General features: G+C 39.1%; 1 protein-coding gene across 4 annotated transcripts in view; it reads right to left on the bottom strand.

Moving 5' to 3' along the window:
• CDK17 (cyclin dependent kinase 17) overlaps positions 1 to 21,874 on the bottom strand; it is a 119,172-nt gene extending 97,298 nt beyond the window's left edge. The window contains exon 1 of one of the 4 annotated variants that reach the window (XM_007165854.2): positions 21,781 to 21,874. The gene's annotated coding sequence lies outside the window, so the exon portion shown is untranslated. Of the gene's footprint in view, positions 1 to 6,221; positions 6,339 to 7,078; positions 7,630 to 21,780 lie in introns of those variants that run through there. The other 3 variants (XM_057556381.1, XM_057556382.1, XM_057556383.1) reach the window with 3 other exon arrangements.
• Between the last annotated feature and the right edge of the window lie 1,340 nt (positions 21,875 to 23,214).

The raw sequence follows: 23,214 nt of genomic DNA, 5'->3' as shown, positions 1-23,214 counted from the left end.
AAAAGACAGACACAAACCATCAACAGATGAATGAATAAAGAAGATGTGGTATATATATATACAATGGAATATTACTCAACCATAAAAAAGAATGAAATATTGCCATTTGCAGCAACATGGATGGACCTAGAGATTATCACACTGAGTGAAGTCAGTCAGAGAAAAGACCAATATTCTTTTGTAGCACTTATGTGTGGAATCTAAAAAATAATACAATTTATTTATAAAACAGAAGCAGATTCAGACATAAAAAAACAAACTTATGGTTACCAAAGAGGAAAGGGGGGGTAGATAAATTAGGAGTATGGGATTAACAGATACACACTACTATATATAAAAGAGATAAACAACAAGGATTTACTGTATAGCACAGGGAACTATATTCAATATCTGTAATAACCTATAATGGAAAAGAATCTTAAAAAGTATATATATAGGGGCTTCCCTGGTGGCGCAGTGGTTAAGAATCTGCCTGCCAATGCAGGGGACACGGGTTCGAGCCCTGGTCTGGGAAGATCCCACATGCTGCGGAGCAACTAAGCCCGTGAGCCACAACTACTGAGCCTGCGCATCTGGAGCCTGTGCTCCGCAACGGGAGAGGCCGTGACAGTGAGAGGCCCGCGCACCGTGATGAAGAGTGGCCCCCACTCACCGCAACTGGAGAAAGCCCTCGCACAGAAACGAAGACCCAACACAGCCAAAAATAAATAAATAAATTAAAAAAAAAAAAGTATATATATAATTGAATCACTTCACTGTACACCTGAAACTAACACAATATTGTAAATCAACTATACTTCAAAAAAAGACATATATATAAAGTAAGAATGAATAATTGTTAGATTAAAATAGGGTAAAATTGGAAGTAGTAACTCAGATGAGGCATTCCAAAATCCTGACATGTGAAAGTGGCAACAGAAAAAGATAAATCTAAAAGATGTTTAGGAAATAAAATTAACAAGATTGGGTGTGACTGACTGGACTAGAGGGAGAAGAGCATAACAGAACAACATCAGAAGCTGCCAAAGGTTTTGGCTTAAGTGACTAGGCTGATGGTGGTGCATTCACTGTGGCTGGGAATGGAGGTAGGGGGTAATAAAAGAGTTCAGCTCTGGTAAGGGAGCGCTAAGAGGCAATAATATCTGGGAGACAGCCAGAAAAGAACTCAGAAAAAGAGGTCTGGATTAGAAATAAAGATATGGAGATCATCAGCATATAGGTGATAAGAACAAAGCACTAAATACGGATGAGAATGCCCAGGGATCATGGAAAACATGAGAAGAGGGGCCAAGGACAGAACATTGCAGAAAACCAATGTTGCCATTATTTCACCCATTAAAGTATATTTTTATAACGTACAATGACTAACACAATGCTGAGGACATGACAAAAGCTTTAAAAGTACTTACTGATTACATCTCTGAATTAACTGAAAAATCATATTTATTAAGTATAATAAAGCCATAGATAAAAGATCATTTCTTAAAAATAATTCAGTAAGATGGGCTCAAGGGACTAATGTCTGCTTAAGGAATCCAAAACTTACTTCAAAAATCAACAAAAAGCTTCCTTCTCACCAGAAATAGCAATACAAATCAGTAATTAAAACATTAAAACCTGGAAGTATATTATACTTCAAAAGTTTATTTTATAAAATACTTAAAAATATGTATTAATTAATTTAAAGGATAATGCCTCTAAATTTGGAGTAAGAGCTTCAGTGTTGTTACCTGATAATTTTTCACAAGTATTAATACCAATTTTAACCAACTTTTGTTTATATCATTTAACATTAACACACACTAATAACAAATATTAACCATCAATTGTAAAAATAGCAGGATTAAATATATGGTAAGACCAAAGTGAGTTAGTAACGAATATAGTGAAAGAAAAATTATTCTTGGGTCCTTTTCCGATTGTTTACAAATATACATACAAAATTTAGAGTATTCTTGAAAGTATTTACACTAACAAGAATGTGCTATTAGGGCTTCCCTGGTGGCACAGTAGTTGGGAATCCGCCTGCCAATGCGAGGGACACGAGTTCCAGCCCTGGTCTGGGAGGATACCACATGCCGCGGAGCGATTAGGTCTGTGCGCCACAACTGCTGGGCCTGTGCTCTAGAGCCCGCGAGCCACTACTACTGAGCCCGCGCACCCAGAGCCCGTGCTCCACAAGAGAGGCCACCACAATGAGAGGCCAGTGCACTGTGGCGAGGGGTGGCCCCCGCTCGCTGAAACTAGAGAAAGCCCGTGCTCAGCAAGGACCCAACGCAGTCAAAAATAAAGTAAAATAAATAAATTTATTTTTAAAAATGTGTTATTAAAAGGTTAACAAAATCTTTTTTTTTTTTAAACTCTTACCGCAAACAAAAGAAAGCAAACCTTCTTTCATTGTTTTTCACTTTAATGGACTACCCTTAGGTCAAGTCAATAACATGTTCTGTTTTTTAAATCTGAATAAGAGATAATAACAATACTAATGTGCAATTTATATAAGGATCAGTTTTTAATATAAAAAATGACAAAAATGTACAATTTGGTCTGGTATTTCCATTTTTCAGTGGTACCTAGCCACATATAAAGTGTGCAACTTCAAAGATTAAAATTACACTTTAGTTAATTAAAATATGCAATACCAAACCAGAAACCAATAAGTACTTATACCTGTATAAATATAGACATAGATTTTATCTACCTTAAGGCAAATTTTTCCCCAATACTGAAGCAATCTACACAGTATGTATCTGGCGCTATCTCCCCTTTTATGACACATGCTCAAATAATGTGAACTAATTTTAACACATTAAAAAAATCAAAATAAAGACAATTTTCGCTTATCCCGATGTCATGGATTTATAAATCCACCTCCTTAAATACAGTATTCAATATCATATGTTACTGCAGAATGTCATGGATTTATAAATCTACTGCTTAAATACCGTATTCAATATTATATGTTACTGCAGAACATAACATTATTTATAGTAGGCACCCCACCTGTTAGATTTACGGATAGACGTCTACTGATTTTCCAAGCTGGCCAAAAGAGAGAGGAAAACAGGCTAGGAAAGGTAAGCGACACTCAAATACATTCAATACATTTTTCTGGTCCTTGGCAACTCCTCTTTTCAGGTCAAATATTTTGCAGATATCAAAGTAACTGACAACGGGAAGGGATAGTTAGGGAGTTTGGGATTGACATGTACACACTGCTATATTTAAAAAGGATAACCAAGAAGGACCTACTGTATAGTACAGGCAACTCTGCTCAATGTTATGTGGCAGCCAGGATGGGAGCGGAGTCTGGGGGAGAATGGATACATGTATATATATGGCTGACTCCCTTTGCTGTGCGCCTGAAACTATCACAACATTGTTAATTGGCTATACTCCAATACAAAATAAAAAATTAAAAAAAAAAAAAAGCCTGGGAGCAAAATCATGACAAAGAATTCACTAGTGACAGTAAGAATTTTTGGCTTAATATTGTAAATATCTCATAGACATTTTTTTAAAAAGTCAGTCTAATAGGTCCTCTCATCACCAGTCAAAGAAATTGCCAACACTGTAGGTTGAACGCAAGTTATACCAAGTTTTCTATTGTAGGCAGTTTTTTACCTCACAAATACTATATAAAGCACTTATAAAAATGCCATAAACCTACTGTTTATCTTCATCATTTCAAATGCAAAATGCCACAGTTTACAAAATGCATTTAAAATAATTTTTCTATTTAAAAGTTTAAGCAAAAATTACACATTCAAAATTCAAAGAACTCAAAACTATTTTTCCTTCACATGTATGAAAGGGGGCAACTTTTAAAATAGATAAAATACTCTGAAGAATATTTTATAAGCTGCATTTAACATATAATGTCTCTTTTCTACAATACAGCAATACGTTCATTGTAATTACACATCATGGAAGTATAAAAGCTATATAAATGAATGCCATGACATGATGCTATAATTTTTATTAAGACTAGAGAACAGTAATAAAGATTCAAAATGTAATGCCCTATAAATATTCAGTATTATTAGACAATAACAACGAAAATACCACCGCAAAAATTTTGTGTTCATAGAAAATTTTTTTATATTAAGGAACATCATCATTTTCACTTTTGAATATCCATCTCAGAAGCCATTATAGTTCCACTGTTCACAATAAAATATTTGCAGTTTTTTAGTTAGTACTATTTCAACAATAAAGGAAAAGGAGAAAAATATTGCTGAAAATAAGGGAAAAAACAAAAGCCTTGATAGAGTAAATTATTTTATATGCCATCTCTTTCCACCATAATCGTAGGACTAAACAAGTAACTGAAAACTAAATATATCAACATTTATATACTTTAAAATCTTAGTCAACACAGCTATTTTGTACTACAGAAAAAATAAAATTTAATTTTTCTATTTCAGTAAAACCAATGACTTATTAGAACAAGACTGCTGGTGTACAAAGCTACCACAATGGATCGCTACCATACACTGAATTAATTAATTAATTAGAATTAATTATTCTAATTTCATCTTTCCTTACTATGTATCTCTTTTTTACTTCAGGTAACCAACGTACATTTGACAAGCTGCACTATTTCAAATACCTCACATTGAAAGTGACTTTAATGGGCCTGAATCCAAGGATGAGAATAAATTACACATTTTATAAAAGCTTCTTTTAGTAACAAGCAAATTAGGATATTAACAAGACTAATTCTTTTTTTTCTTTTAAACAAGACTAATTCTTCACATACTCTTTTTACTGATTGTAAAAGTAATGTGAAAATTTGAAAAATAAAGAAATGTATTTTTATTCATCCGTAAGTCTCACCACCCAGAAATCTGTTAACTTTTTGGTAGATTTCCTTCTAGTGAGAATAAAACTTCAGGTATCTAATTAGACACTAATTAATACGTAGTGGAAAAAAAAAATCAGTGTATCCTCAATATGGTCTTTCGATAAATAAATAAAACATCGATTATTAATGGTATGACCTGTTAATTTCACAAAGAATTGAGGGAGTCCCTCAATTCAGAGACTGATCCCTAAACTGAAATCCCTTTCACAATTTTTATAGCGTCAACATTTTAATGGCAACAAGCAGCAAGACATGACTGTTCTTACAATGACATCAACAGTAATGTCCCAAACATCAAACAGGCTTTACTTTTCTTTCCATTCATATTCCAATATGTTTTTATTTTCCCTGTTAAAGAATCAATAATAAATTATATTTGCACAGTAATTTTAAAACAGCTTAAATTCAAAGACTAAGTTATTTTCTTTGAAGCCCAGCATTCAAACTATTAGTGTTCCTGACCTATGAGATAATTTACCAAAAAGGTTATCACTTTTAATTCCAACAATCTCTCTCATAAAAAAAAAAAAGAATATTCCTTAAATATAGCCACATTTTTTCTTTTGTTCCAAGCCGTTGTTTATGGAAGTATGCAGATGCTAGGATTACAAAGACTGAAATGACTTCATTAACAAAGCAACATCTCAACATTAAATAAACCAACTACTTAATCTCATAAAAGAACTGAACAAAACCAATAATATTAATGCTAGCAAATTTTTTTCTTAAAATGTGGCTGAACCTTACTTCTAGCTTCAAGAAAGGCTTTCCTTTACTCAAGGCATCAAAGATCTTAAATCCCATTAATTTTCTTCTGTCCAATGGTCAAAAAAATAAGTCTAAAATACAGTAACTCAGATTTGTTACTCAAGCCTTCTTACGCAAGCGCCTTTTAAAAGAAATCCTTCAACAAAGCCTCAAGAAAGGATCAGCAAAGTTGGAGGAAAGAATTGTCTAAGTCAAGCATTTCCTGATAAGTGACAGAAGGTCTAGCGGCTGCCAGGGATACACTTTGCTGACCCTAGGAATAGTGAAAACTCAAAACAAAATTTGCCACTTTTTTATCTAAAAAGTTAATTTGGCTAATAAGTAAAGAGCTGATAATCCATGACCAACGACGTGTCTCTGGTGGGCACATTAATATAAAGAAGGAGCGCCAGGGATTTCAGCTAAATGCTTTTGCCATTTTTGCAGAAGAAAAGCTAATTGTTAATGGCCATGTGACATTATAAGATCCCAGAAAGGAAAGGGTGGGAGGAAGAGAGAGGAGTTCAAGGCAGTTCAGGGTCAGAACACGCTCAGACATCCTGTCATTAGCAAACGTTCCCCAAGCTGAAGGCAAAATACTGCTTACCCGAAAAGGAGTGGGTGAGAGGTACGGGGAGAACGAGGGGAAAACCACAGGACAGTCAATGTGGCAGGGAGAGGGTGATGGGAGAGAGCGAATCTGGAGCTATCCAGCTGAACTGGGGACCAAAACCATCGGGCACAAAAACCCTGAGAAAAGCAACTGCGACGGAGACGAGAATACTTGGCAGCCCCCCCGCCCCATCTGCCCCTCCCCATCGGTTCTTTGGGTTTCCCACATTCCTTCCACCTCTGCTCTGACCCACACTCAGGGGTGTCACTCGCCAGCGGGAGGCTGCCCTGATCTTTGTCTCGGCCGGCTCCTCACGCTAGGGCTCCTCCTCCTCCCGCTCCCCACCCACGCACACCCCCGGCGTCTCCAAGGAGCTGGAAACGCGGTGGCCACCGCCGCTTCCTCTCCCACCTCTCGCGGACCTGCGCCCCTTCCTTCCCCTCGGGGTTGCGCCGCCCGCCCTCGCAGCTCCACCCCCGCCGAGGGGACCTTTGTGTCTCGGGGGACTTTCTGCCTCCTCCTCTCCTCGGCCTCGCGGGGAGACCGGCCTCCCCCGGAGACCAAAGCGGAGGCGGCTGCGGCGGCTGGAGGCGCCTCTCGCGAAGGAGCCCGTGCGTCAGACACTCACACCCCACCCCACGCCCGGAAATGCCCGGGCGACCGGGGTCCGAGATGGACCCGAGGGGCGACAAACACAAGCGACCCTTGTCGCGCGCCGCCCTCCTCAACTTCCCGGCCGGGCCTGAGCCGCCCGCCCCGGCCCCCAGTCCCAAGCACCCTCCGGCCGCTCTCAGCCCAGGGTCGGCGGGGCAGCAGGGAAAGCCCCGAGCGGCCGCCAGCCGCCAACTCACCAGCAAGTGCGGGGGCCGCGTCCCGAGAGCTGGCGAGGCGAGGCGCACAAGGAAAGCGGCTCCTCCGACGCCCGCGGCGACCGGATGCAGGTCCGGGTCCCAGCGGCTGGCAGACCCGAGGCGCCTCCGAGGCGCAGGCCTCCGCCGCCGCAGCAGCCTTCCAGCTCACGCCGAGGGTCCGAGCCTCCGGGAGGGGCCGCGGGTCCCTCACGCGTTGTCAAGCCCCCCGGACAACATGGCTCCCGGGCTGCCGAGCCGCGCAGGCGGCCCACTAATCCCCTTGGAGGAGCCGCGGCGGGAGTGAGGTGGGCAGGGAGGCGCCGACGCCCGGTTGCGGCGGCCCGGCCGGACACGGGCTCCTTCTTCTCTGGGGCCGGGCCGTGCGAAGCTGAGGAGACGCTCGCTGCGTATGCGTCGCTTTTTCACTCGGCGGCTGCGGACTGACGCCTCCGCCTGTTCCCCGGGGAGAACGAGCGAGAGAGAAAAAACACTTTTATTGAAATGATCCAACCAGCAGCAGCGGAGAAAGGCGACCGGCCGCGGCAGCTTCCCCCACCCCCTCTTGAGCAGCTCGCCGCAGGCAGCGCGACCCCTGCCGGCGGCGGCGGCGGGGGGGGCGGGGCCTAGAGGGCGGGGCGGGGTATCCCCGGGAAACCCCCCACCCCGAGATGTAGGGCCTCAGTGTCCCGTGCCCGGCTTCTGGAGTGGCTGGAGGGCGGTGGGAGAGGGGAAGAGATCCCCGTAAGGGTGAGAAGGTTAGGAAGTGCCTGTCTACGGCGACTGGGGAAGAAATTATCTGAATAGTTCAGCCCCTTCATCTTCCACCACCCCCGACAAAACAAAAACTGTTGCTTAAATTATCCAAATAATTATGTAATTTAGATACCATTGCCGCAGCTCTCTATTGGTTCTCTAGAAAGTTGATGTCAAAGGGCCCACACTTGAGCTTGATTGCTGCAACTTTTCTCCTTTATTGTGTGTGGCTGGGTGGGTACCAGGGCAGCATTCACTCACACAGGCAGCATTTACTCATTTAAACTACAAACTTCTTTATATTATGTTCTTGACAATATACTAAGTCCTCAGAGGACGGAGAATCTCCCTGGGATGAAAATACTCCATAAGCAATTGTAATAAAAATCTGAGCTTTATGTGAAGGGAAACAGAAGGTGCTATGAGAACAGAAAGGAACTTCTGTTGCAGAGTTGGTTAGGTTTTGTTTTCTTGGAGGAGGGGGGCCGCCCGAGAGGTTGGCCCAGTTTCTGTCAATGTTTTTACTTTCTTCTTTCCCAGAGGCTAAAGGCTAATTCAGGAATGAACAGCGGAGTGAAAGTGAAGACAAACTTAAGTAATACTGACCCACTTTTTTCCACTAAAAAGGATAAAAGCATAAAGTAAACACAAACATAAACCCCTAGAGGGAGATAATGCGAGGACCAAAAAAAAGAGAATGGAGACCGGATGTAGACAACCTAAACAAGAAAAAAAAAAAAAATTAAAACCACGTAAAAGGCCTAGTGAAGTGAGATATGAATATTTTTCCATTGTAATACCTGGAAATAAACAATAAATTTTTAATGTAATTTCAAATCACATTATGTCCTAAGGACTTCTGACAATTATCTTCTTGGATTCTTGGGTGAATCCTTTCCCCCTACAAATAATACCTGATGACTTCTCTTATTTTCTTGCACAAAATTGAATGTATCTACTGTAATGTTCAACAATCATACAATCAGTCAGACTTCTCCCGTACCTCTAAAATTACCAGAATCCATAAGTTAGGAATATTTATGCTCTACACATATTTAACACTTGCTTTTCGTACAAGAACACAAATATATAACAAGCTCTCCTTTAAAAAAAAAAACAGAAAACAAAAAACACTGTAATTGATGCTTTTTAGATTTGTCCAAGTCAAAGCACTTTGTAATATGGCAAGAAGTAGCATCATTCAGAGATCTTTTAAAGTTGGAAAGACAGAGAAGTTGATATGTTTATAAGACCTACTTATATGCCAAGTATTTTTCACATACTTTTCTTATTTTAAAAGATAATTGTATGTCTTTTTTTGGACCCTTAGTAAATGTTAAAAATCATAATAAAAGTGAGTTTACAAAATAGCATCCTGAGTTTCACATTAATAATTCCCCCTTCTATCATCATATTGGAAATACTCCATTGGAAATGAAAAGATTGTTCTAATTGCCTCATCTAAAGCTGCTAAAGAGCACCTTTTCCTCTTCCTACATCTTTTATTACAATAATAAAGACTTCATAATTAGAACTTAGATTATGATTGTATCGATCTATTTATTCTTTCCATCAAAAAATATTTACTGAGTGTTCCTGATGTGCCAAGCATCGTTCTAGGCACTGAAGGTACAGAATTGGACAAGACTGACAAGGTATAGCCCTCATGGAACTGTTTGCTAGTGGTAGAAACAAGCAATAAACATGTAACTCACTTACGGAATTCATAAGATAACTCATAATCATGAGAAATCTAATGAAGAAAATGAAACAGTAATGGAAAAGAAATTGAGGGGAGAGACAGGATAGGTGGGGAGGGACAGGATAGGTGGTGAGGTCAGGAACGGCTTGATTATCAGCAGAGGCTGAAAGGGTTCTTTCTTTGTATCAACTTGGTAAATGATTCAATCAAGAAAAGATCACATGAAAAAAGAAATTGTGGTATTTACATACAATGGAATATTATTCAGCCATTAAAAAAGAAGGAAATGATGCTACCACATGGATGAATCAGGAGAACGTTACACTAAGTGAAATTAGCCAATCACAGAAGGACAAATACTTCATGAATCCATTTATATGAAGTATGACAAATAGTCAAATTCAGAAGCAGAAAGTAGAAGGAGGATTGCCAGGGGCTAGAGGGTGGGGGAAATGGGGAGTTGCTCTTCAATGGGTATAAGGTTTCAGTTATACAAGATGAAAAAGTTCTAGAGATCTGCTGTACAACATTGTGCCTATAGTTAACGATACTGTACCGAAACCTGAAGAATTTAAGAGGGTAGATCTCTTTTTATCTGTTCTTATTGCAAAAAAGAAAAGTCACATTCAGTCAAAATAATGGGTGAGTGCATTTATTTAATTACTTTTAAAAATTGATTTAAAATTCACACATCATATTTTTGGCATGTTGGACTTTTTCCTAGGTTGTAATATAGACTTTTTTTAACCTGGTAAAATAAAGTTAAATTATAAAATTACTTAGAGCATTTCCCAAACTGTGCTTAATACATATTCCCTAGAACTTGGTGGGGGGAAAGGGTTGACAAGGATCTCAAGATCAATCCAACTACTTGATCTCTTTTGGAAATTCACAATGCACATTTACATATTAAAAGCTCTGAGAAGTTCCGAGATTAAAAGTAACTTTCTTTCGGGCCCCTGAAGGGGAGAATCTAAAGGTCATTGAACTTTGGACAGAGAGAGTAGAAGGAGACGGAGCTGGAAAATCTTTGCTGTGATTCACACTCAGAGAGTGACATAGCCTGGGAAACAAATGTGAAACATGACCAGATAAGATATGGAAAAAAAGACACTTAAGCTGGTTTTCAGTTGCTCAACATCAGTGGTTCTCAAACGATGGTCCCTAAACCAGCAGCAGCAGTATCACCTGGGGATTTCTTAGAAATAAAAATTCTCAGGCCCCACCTGATACCAGCTGAATCAGAAACTCTGGGATGGAGCCCAGCAAGCAGTTTTAACAAGTCCTCTAGGATTCCACTGCACAAGAAAGTTTGAAAACCACTACTCTGCACAACATCAATACATAGCTTTACCTATCTACAAAACAATTTTATACATGTATGAATTTTTGGACCATTTCCAATTATTAATAATTATAAAAAATTCTCGGGGCTTCCCTGGTGGCGCAGTGTTGAGAATCTGCTTGCCAATGCAGGGGACACGGGTTCGAGCCCTGGTCTGGGAAGATCCCACATGCCGCGGAGCAACTGGGCCCGTGAGCCACAATTACTGAGCCTGCGCGTCTGGAGCCTGTGCTCCGCAACAAGAGAGGCCGCGATGGTGAGAGGCCCGCGCACCGCGATGAAGAGTGGCCCCCACTTGCCGCAACTGGAGAAAGCCCTCGCACAGAAACGAAGACCCAACACTGCCAAAGATAAAAATAATAAATAAATAATAAATAAAAAATTAAAAAAAAAATTATCTAAGAAATTAGTTAACTTACCAAATTGGGAAAAAGCTTTTTGTCTACACACTTTTCTATTTTGCTAGGCCGAACCATGCAGTAAATCTAATTCTTTTGCAACAGGAGTGAAGCAAATCAGCTAACGGTGGCAATCAACTATCTTCCCCTAATATCATTTAAGCAAAATAATTTTACATTTGGTAAAAGTGAAGCTATAGGTGAGAAAAGTGTATTTTCAAAGGATCTTTTGAACCTGCTTTGAAAGCAAAACAGCTAGCCTCACCCCAACATTTATTTTTTGTAAATATTTTGTACCATTCCAACATTTGCAGAACAGCTTGATACCAATGCACAGTGATACAGTTGTAGCCCATCACTTTAAAAGTTAACTATAAAGGGTTAGTTTACAGAGTCATATCTATTTAAAATCATTATCAGAATATCTCCATAGACATACAAGTTACAAATTTGGGGAGGGAAACACCTTCCCTGTCTACATCTACATTTTCAAAGTTTCAGTGTTTGAAATACTGCATTTAACTGTAGAGGGTTGGTAGATAGCATCCAAAATATTTGGTACAGTCCAGGCAACATTATAAAAAGTTTTCAGAAAAGTGAGGTCAGGTGTCCTTACAAGGGAAATAAATCCAGAAACCAAACTCAGTCGTGGCAGCTAAGGAAGACATAGTTTTCAAACATTTCGTTTTAAAATGAAGTTGTTGACAAAATTGCTTAGTTTTTTTGGTCTCCAGAGTGTTAGTCTCCAGGATTCCAGTAAGGCTCCGCACAAGCCTCTATTAAGAGACTAAGAAGGGATTAAATAGGCTTGCTTCCTTCCTTCCTTCCTTCCTTCCTTCCTTCCTTCTCTCTCTGTCTCTCCCTCCCTCCCTCCTTTCCTCCCTTTCTTTCTCTCTCTCTCTCCCTCTCTCTTTCTTTCTTTCTTTCTCTCTTAAACCTTGTGATATTACCTGCTCTTAACTAAATTGATGGTCTGACTACTGAAAAAAAAAGCAGGGATGTGCTGTTAATCAATGTTTGAGCTTCCTGAGAAATGAAGCACAACATGAAGCCACCTTTAAGACTTAACAAGTTCCTCCCCTTTTTTTTTTTTAAAGGTTGACTACGTTTTTTTTTTTTAATTTTTATTTATTTATTTATTTATTCATTCATTCATTTATGGCTGTGTTGGTTCTTCGTTTCTGTGCGAGGGCTTTCTCTAGTTGAGGCAAGTGGGGGCCACTCTTCATCGCGGTGCGCGGGCCTCTTCACTATCACGGCCTCTCTAGTTGCAGAGCACAGGCTCCAGACGCGCAGGCTCAGCAACTGTGGCTCACGGGCCCAGTCGCTCCGCGGCATGTGGGATCTTCCCAGACCAGGGCTCGAACCCCTGTTCCCTGCATTGGCAGGCAGATTCCCAACCACTGCGCCACCAGGGAAGCCCAACAAGTCCTCCCCTTTAAAAAAAAAAACCTTGTTGAAAAGTGGGAGCTAGGGCAGTAAAGGTTTTTCCCTCTTAAACATATTAAGAAGGAAGATGTGGCAATTAGCCATTTTCCCAAGGGCTTATCAGAATGATTATTTACCTTTTTTCATCCTTGAAAGAATGAGAGAAGAAAGGGAGTAGCAGCAATTGCCTTTTGGTTTTGTCATCTTTGAAATTTGGCCCAGTGATTAGCTTTTAGAGAAGTTTATAAGACTGCTTTGTAGATGTGATCTTTCTAGTCTTTAGCTATTACTTCAGAAGGGCAAGTTTTTCAGTAGACTAACTTTGCCTGGCCCAAACCAATAGGACCCTGAGACCATTTTAGTGTTGATAGGACCTGTGAAGAGGACACTAGAGCACATGTTTGGCATTTAACATTGGGAAAATGGAAAAATTTTAAACGAGGAAGAGAAAAAAGATGACAAGAATTAGGTAAAAAGCAGTGGCAAAGGAGAAAGAGAAGAATTAAGCCTTATAAATGTAACTTTATTTCAGCAACGAGGAAGCCGCAAATGTTAATTAATATTAAACTTCATGTAATAGAAAGGCTAAAAAAGCACAAGGCTAAGCAGGTTAGGGTTCTAGCCCTGAAGCAGTATTGCAAAGGACCTGAGTTTTGCAATCAAGTGATTGCATGGGAGTCCTAGCTTTGCCACTGTGAGATTTTGGTTACTTAACTAAGAGTTTCCTTATATGTAAAATTAGGATCATAACGTACCTGCCAGGTTGTAGGAGTTAAATGAAATAATGAATGAAAAACACCTGTATCACAACTTTTTCTTTTGTGATATAAACAGCAATTCAAATAATCTACATAAAAGGGGAATTTTGTTGTTTACATAACTGCAAAGACCAGAGGTAGTACAGGCTTCAGGGATATCTTATCCAAGAAGTCCACATGATGGCATCAAAACCTGGTTTCTCTCCTTCCTTTGGTTCGGCCTTTGGCAGCCTCGGCTTATCCCCCCATTAGGTCAAAAGATGCCTGCAAAAACAACAAAAAAAAAGATGCCTGCAATATTTGTAGCTCTAAACTTTCCAGTTCAAGTCCTGCAGAAAAAACGGAGCAACATCCCCAGTAGCACAAACATTACTCTAAATAGCCCACCTGGAATCAATGAATGTCACTGTGGCCAAGGCAATTGAGTGATTGGCCACATATACTCCACCCTTAAAGCCAGGGTGGAGTTTGCTTCACCTGGATGCCATGCACTGAGAGCATGGGAAGAGAGATTCCCCCCAAAACAAAATGAGGGTTTACTCTTACCATAAGTAGGGTAGTGGATGCAGGCATCCACTTAATTAAAATGCAAAAGGGCAGGGATGAGTGAGCTTTATCATCAGCTGGATCCAGGAAGTCTGCCTCAGAGCACAGTCACTCCATCTCTCATCTGGGCTTCAGTTTGTTTCTACCTCATTCTCTCAGGCTTCTCTTCAAGTTCACTGGCACCTCTGGGATCACACCCTCACAGTTCCTAATCTAAAGGGAAGGAATTTCTTTCAGAAAATTCCAAGGAAGAACTGGGATTGGTCCAGCCTGGGTCATATGTGTCCACCCTGTAATCAGAAGAGTCTCACCTGACCATGTGGAGTGGGGAAGATGAAGTTGCCCAAGGAACAGGAGGGTGCTATTAACAGATGTAAGAGGGAAGGGATACAGGACAGTCAAAAATCACAGGTGTCCACTATACCTGGGTAAATGCCAAGGGTATAATCAGAAATTGCAAATCAGAGAAAGTAATTTTGGTGTGGAGTGCAGGGTGACCAAGAGGATGAGTAAATGAATGAATAAACGGATAAACAAACTGTGGTATATTCATACTCAGCATAGGATACTACTCAGCAATAAAAAGGAAGGAATTACTTATGTATGCAACAGCATGGATGAACCCCATAATAATAATGTTGAGTGAAAGAAGTCAGATCAAAAAAGAGTACACACACGGTATGTTTCCATTTTGATAAAATTATGGGAAATGCAAACTAATCTATAGTGACAGAAAGAAGATTAGTGGCTGCCTGGGTCTGGGGGAGGAAAGGATTAAAAGAGGCATTAGGACACTTGTGAGGATGATAAATATGTTCTTTTTGTTTTTTTTCCTGTATCGTGGTGAGTTTCATGGGTGTATACACATGTGAAAACATCAAATTGGACACTAAATACGTGCAGTTTATTGTATGTTAATCATAACTGAATAATACTGTTTAAAAAGAGAGAAAGAAAATGTGTTCCAAAACACTATCCTGTTTAATGGTATTTGAAACTATTACCTCACCTGTCTGTACAAGTCTGAATTTTTCACAGTGTTGTAAATGCAGGCTTTCTGTAAGTATGTCTATATAGAAGTCACACCACTTAACCCATAGGTAGTATCTAGCCTCAGGGTCAAAGACGAGGTTAATAAAAACACAAATAAGATTATATTTTTCTTGACAGATTTCTCTCCATAGTGAAAAAGAGTGTAGCAGTGGGCAATAGTAAGTGAGCCATGCCTGTATAAACCTACTTGACCGTGTATAAAATATTGACCTGGTAAATCTAGAACATCCTTTTAAAGCAGATTATAGTATTCAATAAATTCAGCTCCCTTCTCCCTCCACTTCTTCAATGTGAAAATAATCCAAAAAGTTTGAAATATTGTTTATTTCATATGTTTTCTGAATATATATATATATATATATATATATTTTTTTTTTTTTTTCTGTTTTTATGGTCCTGAAATGTAGATTATTTGTGCCGTTGAAGGTGCTTGTCCTCTAGGCAGAAGGAAGCTTGCCATTGGGCAGGACATCCTGTTTCTCTGGGCACCCTGAAACTTAAACCATTAGGTAGATCACAGTCAGAACTGCTTTCCAAAGCTCAAGAAAGTTACCTATCTGCAAATTCTAGTTTGATTGGAATGTGTCAGAAGTGCTAAATATTTCAGTATTACCTCTCATACATCTAGAAACACAAAGACGTTTTACAAAGGCTGCTTACACTATCTGTTGTAAGACAATGAGAAAGATAGTCAATCTTCCTGAGCTTCAATTTCTTCACGTGTAAGTGGGCATAACTCATGGGGTCTTTCATGAGGATTCAAGACACCAAATATAAAAGGGCCCAACACAATATTTGGCACTTAATAGGCAATGAATAAATGTTAGTGTTCTTCCTTCCACTCCTGCACACCATGACTATAAAAGTCATGGAAAAATACTTTGATGAAAATGCATCTAGGAAGGCAGAGATCTAAGTTTACAATGCTCAAGAGAAATAATCTGTCTTCTAAGAAGAGGAGCCAAAATATTTAGAAAAAAGGAATAGAGACAAACATTGTTGCTGGAAGATTAGCAGCTCTATTTAGAAAAAAATTAGATGTTTATATCCTAGTGTATTTCATCAGAAGCACTAACATCCAGAATGTGAAGGGTCAGTAATAGTTATTATGAATAAAACACATGTACTTTGTGATCTATAAAGATTTTCCTGTAAGGGAAACAAAACATATGAACATAGATTCTTATTTTTCTACGTTTTTACACCTTGTATTTACAAGTACAACTATAAACCTCAATTTATTTTATCAGAGATACTCAAGCAATTTTAGGGTTGGGAACTGGAAGTCTTCCAGTTCTCATATTTACTTTTCAATGATCGCTTCATTCAAGTATTCCTCCAACCAATATGTGTCTGGTATCCACAATGTACCAGGCACTGGAAGGAATAGAAAGAGAGCAAGCAATGTCTCTGTCCCCAAAGGGCTTAGTGTCCATCAGGGGAGAAAAAAACCTAGTCACAATTCAAAAAGAACTAAGGGCATAAAAGTTTGAATGTGCTGCTCAGGGGAGGAGGAGGACTTCTAGCTGAGAGAAATGGAGGGTTAGGAAATCAAGGCAGGTTACACTCTTACAGAAGACAAGTCAACAAGCACTTATTGGTGACTAATTAGGAGTCTAGCATTGAGTGCTATAGAGAATGCAGAAGTACCTTACGTGGTAATCCCTGGCCGTGTGGAATGCACAGCATATGTTTGACAGAATATCCTAGTGCCAGGCAGGCTATCTCTACTCCTTCTATAACTTTTGGTATAGTTATTTCAAATGCCAATGGCTTATTAATAGTAACTCAGTTATTAATAGTAATCCAGTCTCAAAAAAACAGTGAATCTGTGACATGTAGAGACAAAAGGCAGGTGGTTTGAGAAACCAGTAATGAGGGACTTCCTTGGTGGTCCAGTGGGTAAGACTCCACACTCCTAATGCAGGGGGCCAGGGTTCAATCCCTGGTTGGGGAACTAGTGCCACAACTAAGAGTTCACATGCTGCAACTAAAAGAGCCTACATGCCACAAAGAAGATCCCACATGCCACAACTAAGACCCAGAGCAGCCAAAATAAATAAATAAATATTTTTTTTAAAAACAGATAATGAAACAAAGAAAAAAAGAAATCAGTACATTATGAAATAGCCTCTATTCCTTTGCCAAATTGTGGATGGGCCTTGCCATTCTTTAGGAATATTGTCTGCATGGCAATATTTTGAAAATTAAAATTTTAAGTTAGTTATTTGGTTACTGCCTAGGCACTTTTTTTTAGAGAATAGTATAATTATGACTATTTAGAGCCATATAACATTTTCATCCAGTGTTTATGCATATGAAGATTAAAATGACTACTAAACTTTTGTTAGGTTAAGCATTTTATTTCACAATAGATGTAAATCCTTAAATTTATTTTAAAATAATCTTCAGAAATAAATTTAGTTTTCATTTGTATTGTAAGCCCATTAAATGTGAAGCAATCTATTTCTTTCCCTAGAATCAAGTTTCCAACTTTCCCATCCAAAACAACCTCACCCCCCAAGTTTGGCATCTCAGTTTTTCGATTTTTCCCCTGAGAAACAGTGTTTGTCCTTTGGTATCTGATTCATGCCTTCTGCTGTCTTACAAATTGGATGTCTCAGCTTTTTTTGGCAAGTCACGTACTTCCATCTCAGATTTAAGCATGTCTCTATGGCTCACACAAGTGACACTCAAGCCAGCAATATACAACAGGCTCAAACTATATCATAATTGAGCCTGAGGGGGAGTAATTTATTTTATTTGAAAGAAGGAATGAATTGGAATGAGAAGAAGCTTGAAGACAGACTGAAAAGATGACAGAGGAAGGACGGAAGAAAAAATTATTAGAATTTTTAACAACTTTCTCTTTTTCTTATAGAAGATTAGAAGATAAAAATGTTAATTAAATGTTCTCTTCACCCATTTCCTTTTTGGTAAAAACTCTAAAAATTATAATAATATTACAAAAGGTTCACAAAAGAAATGAAAGAAAATCACACATAACTCTTCAACTCCAACACAATAACTTTCACCATTGTGAAGTATCTCTCTGTAGCCTTCATTTGATATTCATATATTTTCAGTAGTGTACAGGTAATTTTGTATCACATTCTTCACTTACGGTTATCCTATTTCTTGGCTGCCTAACACTCTGTAACATGGATTTCATGGGCCCTCCCCACCTCTCTGCAAAGTCTTCCCCAGAGTGTGCTTGGGTGTTACTGCAAGGAATGGGTTCCCCACCTGTGTTCCTGCCCGGTCAGCTGTCACATGTACTATTTAATTACTCTTCTCCATTGCTGGAGACTACCATGTTTTCAGGCAAGCTGAGTCTGTGAAAACTGATGCCGCCTCTACCATCGTTTCCCCTGGGTACCATTGACTCCCGTTTTAGTTTATCCTCTCAGATCACCCCCGTTTCACCCAGTGCTGCTTCAACCTAAGGGGTTCCTACTTGCAGAGAGGGGAAATTGGAGTGGGGGCTGACAAATGCCCTTGGGGTTCCCTAGAAGTAGGCACACATTTTTCCTGATCTACCTCTAAACTATGCTCATTTTTAGTGATAAAAGATGTTGTGTCTAAATGTTGGGCTTTATATGAATTTTTAAAAAATATTTATTCCTGGTAACATACAATAATAAGCAAGTCACTTCACCTGTTTTTTTTTTTTAGTTGTTTTGTTTGTTTGTTTTTTTATACTGCAGGTTCTTGTTAGGCATCAATTTTATACACATCAGTGTATACATGTCAATCCCAATCGCCCAATTCAGCATACCACCACTCCCACCCCACCGCAGTTTTCCCCCCTTGGTGTCCATATGTCCATTCTCTACATCTATGTCTCAACTTCTGCCCTGCAAACCAGCTCATCTGTACCATTTTTCTAGGTTCCACATACATGCATTAATATACGATATTTGTTTTTCTCTTTCTGACTTACCTCACTCTGTATGACAGTCTCTAGATCCATCCACGTCTCAACAAATGACTCAATTTCTTTCCTTTTTATGGCTGAGTAATATTCCATTGTATATATGTACCACCACTTCTTTATCCATTCGTCTGTTGATGGGCATTTAGGTTGCTTCCATGACCTGGCTATTGTAAATAGTGCTGCAATGAACATTCGGGTGCATGTGTCTTTTTGAATTACGGTTTTCTCTGGGTATATGCCCAGTAGTGGGATTGCTGGGTCATATGGTAATTCTATTTTTAGTTTTTTAAGGAACCTCCATATTGTTCTCCATAGTGGCTGAATCAATTTACATTCCCACCAACAGTGCAAGAGGGTTCCCTTTCTCCACACCCTCTCCAGCATTTGTTGTTTGTAGATTTTCTGATGATGCCCATTCTAACAGGAGTGAGGTGATACCTCATTGTAGTTTTGATTTGCATTTCTCTAATAATTAGTGATGTTGAGCATCTTTTCATGTGCTTCGTGCCCGTCTGTATGTCTTCTTTGGAGAAATGTCTATTTAGGTCTTCTGCCCATTTTTAGATTGGGGTGTTTGTTTCTTTAATATTGAGCTGAATGAGCTGTTTATATATTTTGGAGATTAATCCTTTGTCCGTTGATTCGTTTGCAAATATTTTCTCCCATTCTGAGGGTTGTCTTTTCGTCTTGTTTATGGTTCCTTTGCTGTGCAAAAGCTTTGAAGTTTCATTAGGTTCCATTTGTTTATTTTTGTTTTTATTTCCATTACTCTAGGAGGTGGATCAAAAACTTCACCTGTTTGACCTTAATTTTCTCATCTATAGATTGGGATAATACTTTCCACTTTGCAGAGCAATTATAAGGATTAGAGGCATACTTATACAGCTCCCAGGACCACATTAATATTGATAGCTATATCGTTATTATTTATTGTTCATGTACTAGAAGCAGACTTAATTGAAATGGCCTACCCCATCTTCAAAGCAGCAGAAAAAGAACTGTAGGCTAAGAGGCAAACTTTCAACTCTGTTTTGTTGTTTTGATTAGTAATTTAAGAAAAATTCTTGAACTCAAAATAATTCATATTATAAAAAAGACATTATTAAATTAGATGTGAAAAGTATGCGACTTTCATATACTTGAAAATGAAATGGCTTTAAATTAGCTTTTCCATTTTTTTCTTTTTAAAGCAAAGAGTCCATTTCAGCATATGGCCACAAGATATTCACTACAGAATTCACTAACTAGTATAAGCTATTTGCTATAGACTGAATGTTTATGTCCCCCTAAAAATCACTTGTTAAATCCTAGCCCCCAATATAATGGTATTAGGAAGTGGGTGCTTTGGTAAGTGACCAGGTTATGAGAATGGAGTCCTCATGAGTGGGATTACTGCCCTTATAAAAGACCCCAGAGAGCTCCCTTGTCCTTTCTGCCTTGTGAGGGCACAGTAAGAAGATGGGTGTCTATGAACCAGGAAATGAGCTCTCACCAGACACCACATCTGCCAGCATCCCTATCCTGGACTTCCCAGCCACCAGAACTGTGAAAGAAAGAAATTTCTGTTGTGTTTAAGCCACCCAGTCTATGGTACTCTGTTTGAGCAGCCCAAACTGACTAAGACAGTGTTACATATAGAATTCAGACAAAGGCAAAATGACACAGCTGGAAAATCTAGGGTTTGGGTTTAGAGAATAGAGACACACCCAGGTGAAATCTGGTGTTGGTTATTTAAGATGCTAAAGTCTGCTAGTGTATTTGAAACTGGGACATCTGTCATTAAAGAAGAAAAGCAGGCAGAAACAAGATGGGGTAGGTGGCAGATGGATTTCCCAAGCAGCTGCAGGTCTAGACAGGTTGGAGGTGATGGTTGGGAAAATCCGATAGTAACACATTTGGAACAAAAGCTTTCATTTTCACAGTTTTTTTGGTTGGTTGGATGGTTGTTTTGTTTTGGTTCCAAAGAACTTTCTTATGTGACTGTTGGATGTTCCCCTGAGGAACATCCAACACTGGCCTTAGACACAAGAGGGCTAGACTCAAATTCCAATTCTAACACTTATTAGCTGTGTGACTTTGGGTAATTATTTCCATGTTCTGGAGTTTCCACGTATTCACTGTAAAATGAGGTGTCCATATTACATCCATAGTTCTTAACTATTTTGGAGAGGGGGTGTCATTCACCTCTTTTGAGCTGATGAAAGAAAAGACTCATTGTCTCACAAACATGCACATAAACATCCCTTCAAATTTGGGCAGACACTTAATTTCATGACATTAGAAATTGATTTACTTCTCATAGAAAAATGCTTACAAAAATTTTTCCTTTTCTCATTCTTATTTATTCATGTAAATGAAGCAATTTGAAATTAATCCAAGTGTGCAAATACAAAATAACAAAATTAAAATTCCTCCCCAAAGCAAATTTAAATGAGAAGGCTACCATCATTTGACTTGAAGAGAAGAAATTATGAAATAGTCTTTATATCACAATGTTTGTCACTTGTGCTAGTCTATCAATTTTGACTTTTAATTTTGATAGCAACAAATGAAAGAAAGCCCCGATTAACAAAGCAAGTTGTAGCAAATGGATAGGCTTATGCTAAGACACCTTGGATTTCTCTAGGACTCTTCAAGCTGATACAGTTGCATCATTTCCTCTTTCCTAGGGTCAATGAATTTGGTCATCTTTGCAAAGTCTGAATCATCTCTGCTGTTTATGTCAGCAAGAAAATGATTAAAATCCACATTTCAATTTTAAAGTCAAATGAGTATAACTAACCTTTGGAGAAGTTCTGCAGTGTTTCCAGGTGTCTGTAGATTTCTGCCTTGTGAGAAATTGACAAGTTTCATCACTCTCAAGCAGGGCCAGAAGACTCTCCTCCAGTAAGGGAAAAAGTTCATATTTTTCTGTTTCCAATCTCTTCTCCCACAGTGGCAACTTGGCCAAAAGGGCCTGTGGGTTTTTTTGGTGTGTGGATGTTTTGGTTACCTTCCAAAATGGTGTCCTCAGGATCTTATGCTGGAAAAAAAAAAAAAAAGCCTTACCTCATTTGCTTGATCAAATAAATCAAAGCCACAAATGACATTTCCCCTGTGGATTTATTTTAGGAGAGAATTTCAAAGAATAACTTCATATTCTGCTTCCATTTCTTGACAAAAATTCCTTTAAATCCCAATGAGTCAAATCCCTGGGTCTGGAGAAATTGATGACTTCTGTAGCAATAGGCACAACTTCTTCAGGACTACTGGCAAGGGCTTTGGTGCCTATGCAAGGTGATATAGAAAGCTGTGACTCATGGTGATGTGTTGAGCTTCTTTCTTTATCAAAGCAGAAGAACCACATGTGTTGCCAAACACTGCATGGGCACCATAGTTCCAAAATTCTGTTTGCAATAGGAGTTTTTACTTGAAGAAGTAACTCTTTACCATTTCAAGTAACTCTGAGCCTTTGAGGTTTCCATATGGGGTCATAAAATAAAGTTCTTTAAAATTTTTTGAACACATATTTGACAGATGGACATTAGAAAACTACTGGCACTTTTTTGCTGAAGAGAATGGCAAAATTGCAAATTTCTCCAAAATAGCAGATGAAATGTCAGTAAATCCAGGGCAGAGTATGTCATTTGGCAAAAGCACTGGTTCCATATTATTCTCTTATTCCAAGCCATAATTTAACTTGACCATTTAAAAGCACAAGGTTTGTGATTGGCTTCTTTTGCCTAGCAATGCAATTAAAATCCTTCAGACAGGAAGTGTTGGGGTAAATGCAGGCTTTTGGAAAATTCCAGCCTTTCCAAGTTCAGTCTTCTCAAAATAAAACAAAAACAAATAACAACAAAACCACCCCATTGTCTCATGTATTTTCAGGGTAGAGAGATATAGAGGTGTTTCTTCAGCTCTTTACCTGCTAGCTGCCATGAACGAGACTCATAGTGCACAACAAGTAACCTGGCTTTCACATCCTATAGCAATAGAGCAATGCATATCAAACCAAAGGATGCCATGTCTGTTTCCAATCTCTTCTCCCACAGTGGCAACTTTGGAGAAGCACTTTTTTCTTTCAATTTCAGCTAATCATAAATATAATATCAGGGGGACTTCCCTGGTAGCACAGTGGTTAAGAATCTGCCTGCCAATGCAGGGGACACGGGTTCAAGCCCTGGTCCGGGAAGATCCCACATGCTGCAGAGAAACTAAGCCCATGCACCACAAC

The sequence above is a fragment of the Balaenoptera acutorostrata genome, chromosome 11 (genome assembly GCF_949987535.1).
Source record: "Balaenoptera acutorostrata chromosome 11, mBalAcu1.1, whole genome shotgun sequence".
NCBI lineage: Eukaryota > Metazoa > Chordata > Mammalia > Artiodactyla > Balaenopteridae > Balaenoptera > Balaenoptera acutorostrata.
Note: the sequence above shows the minus strand (reverse complement) of the source record. Positions and strands in the feature narration are given on the sequence as shown.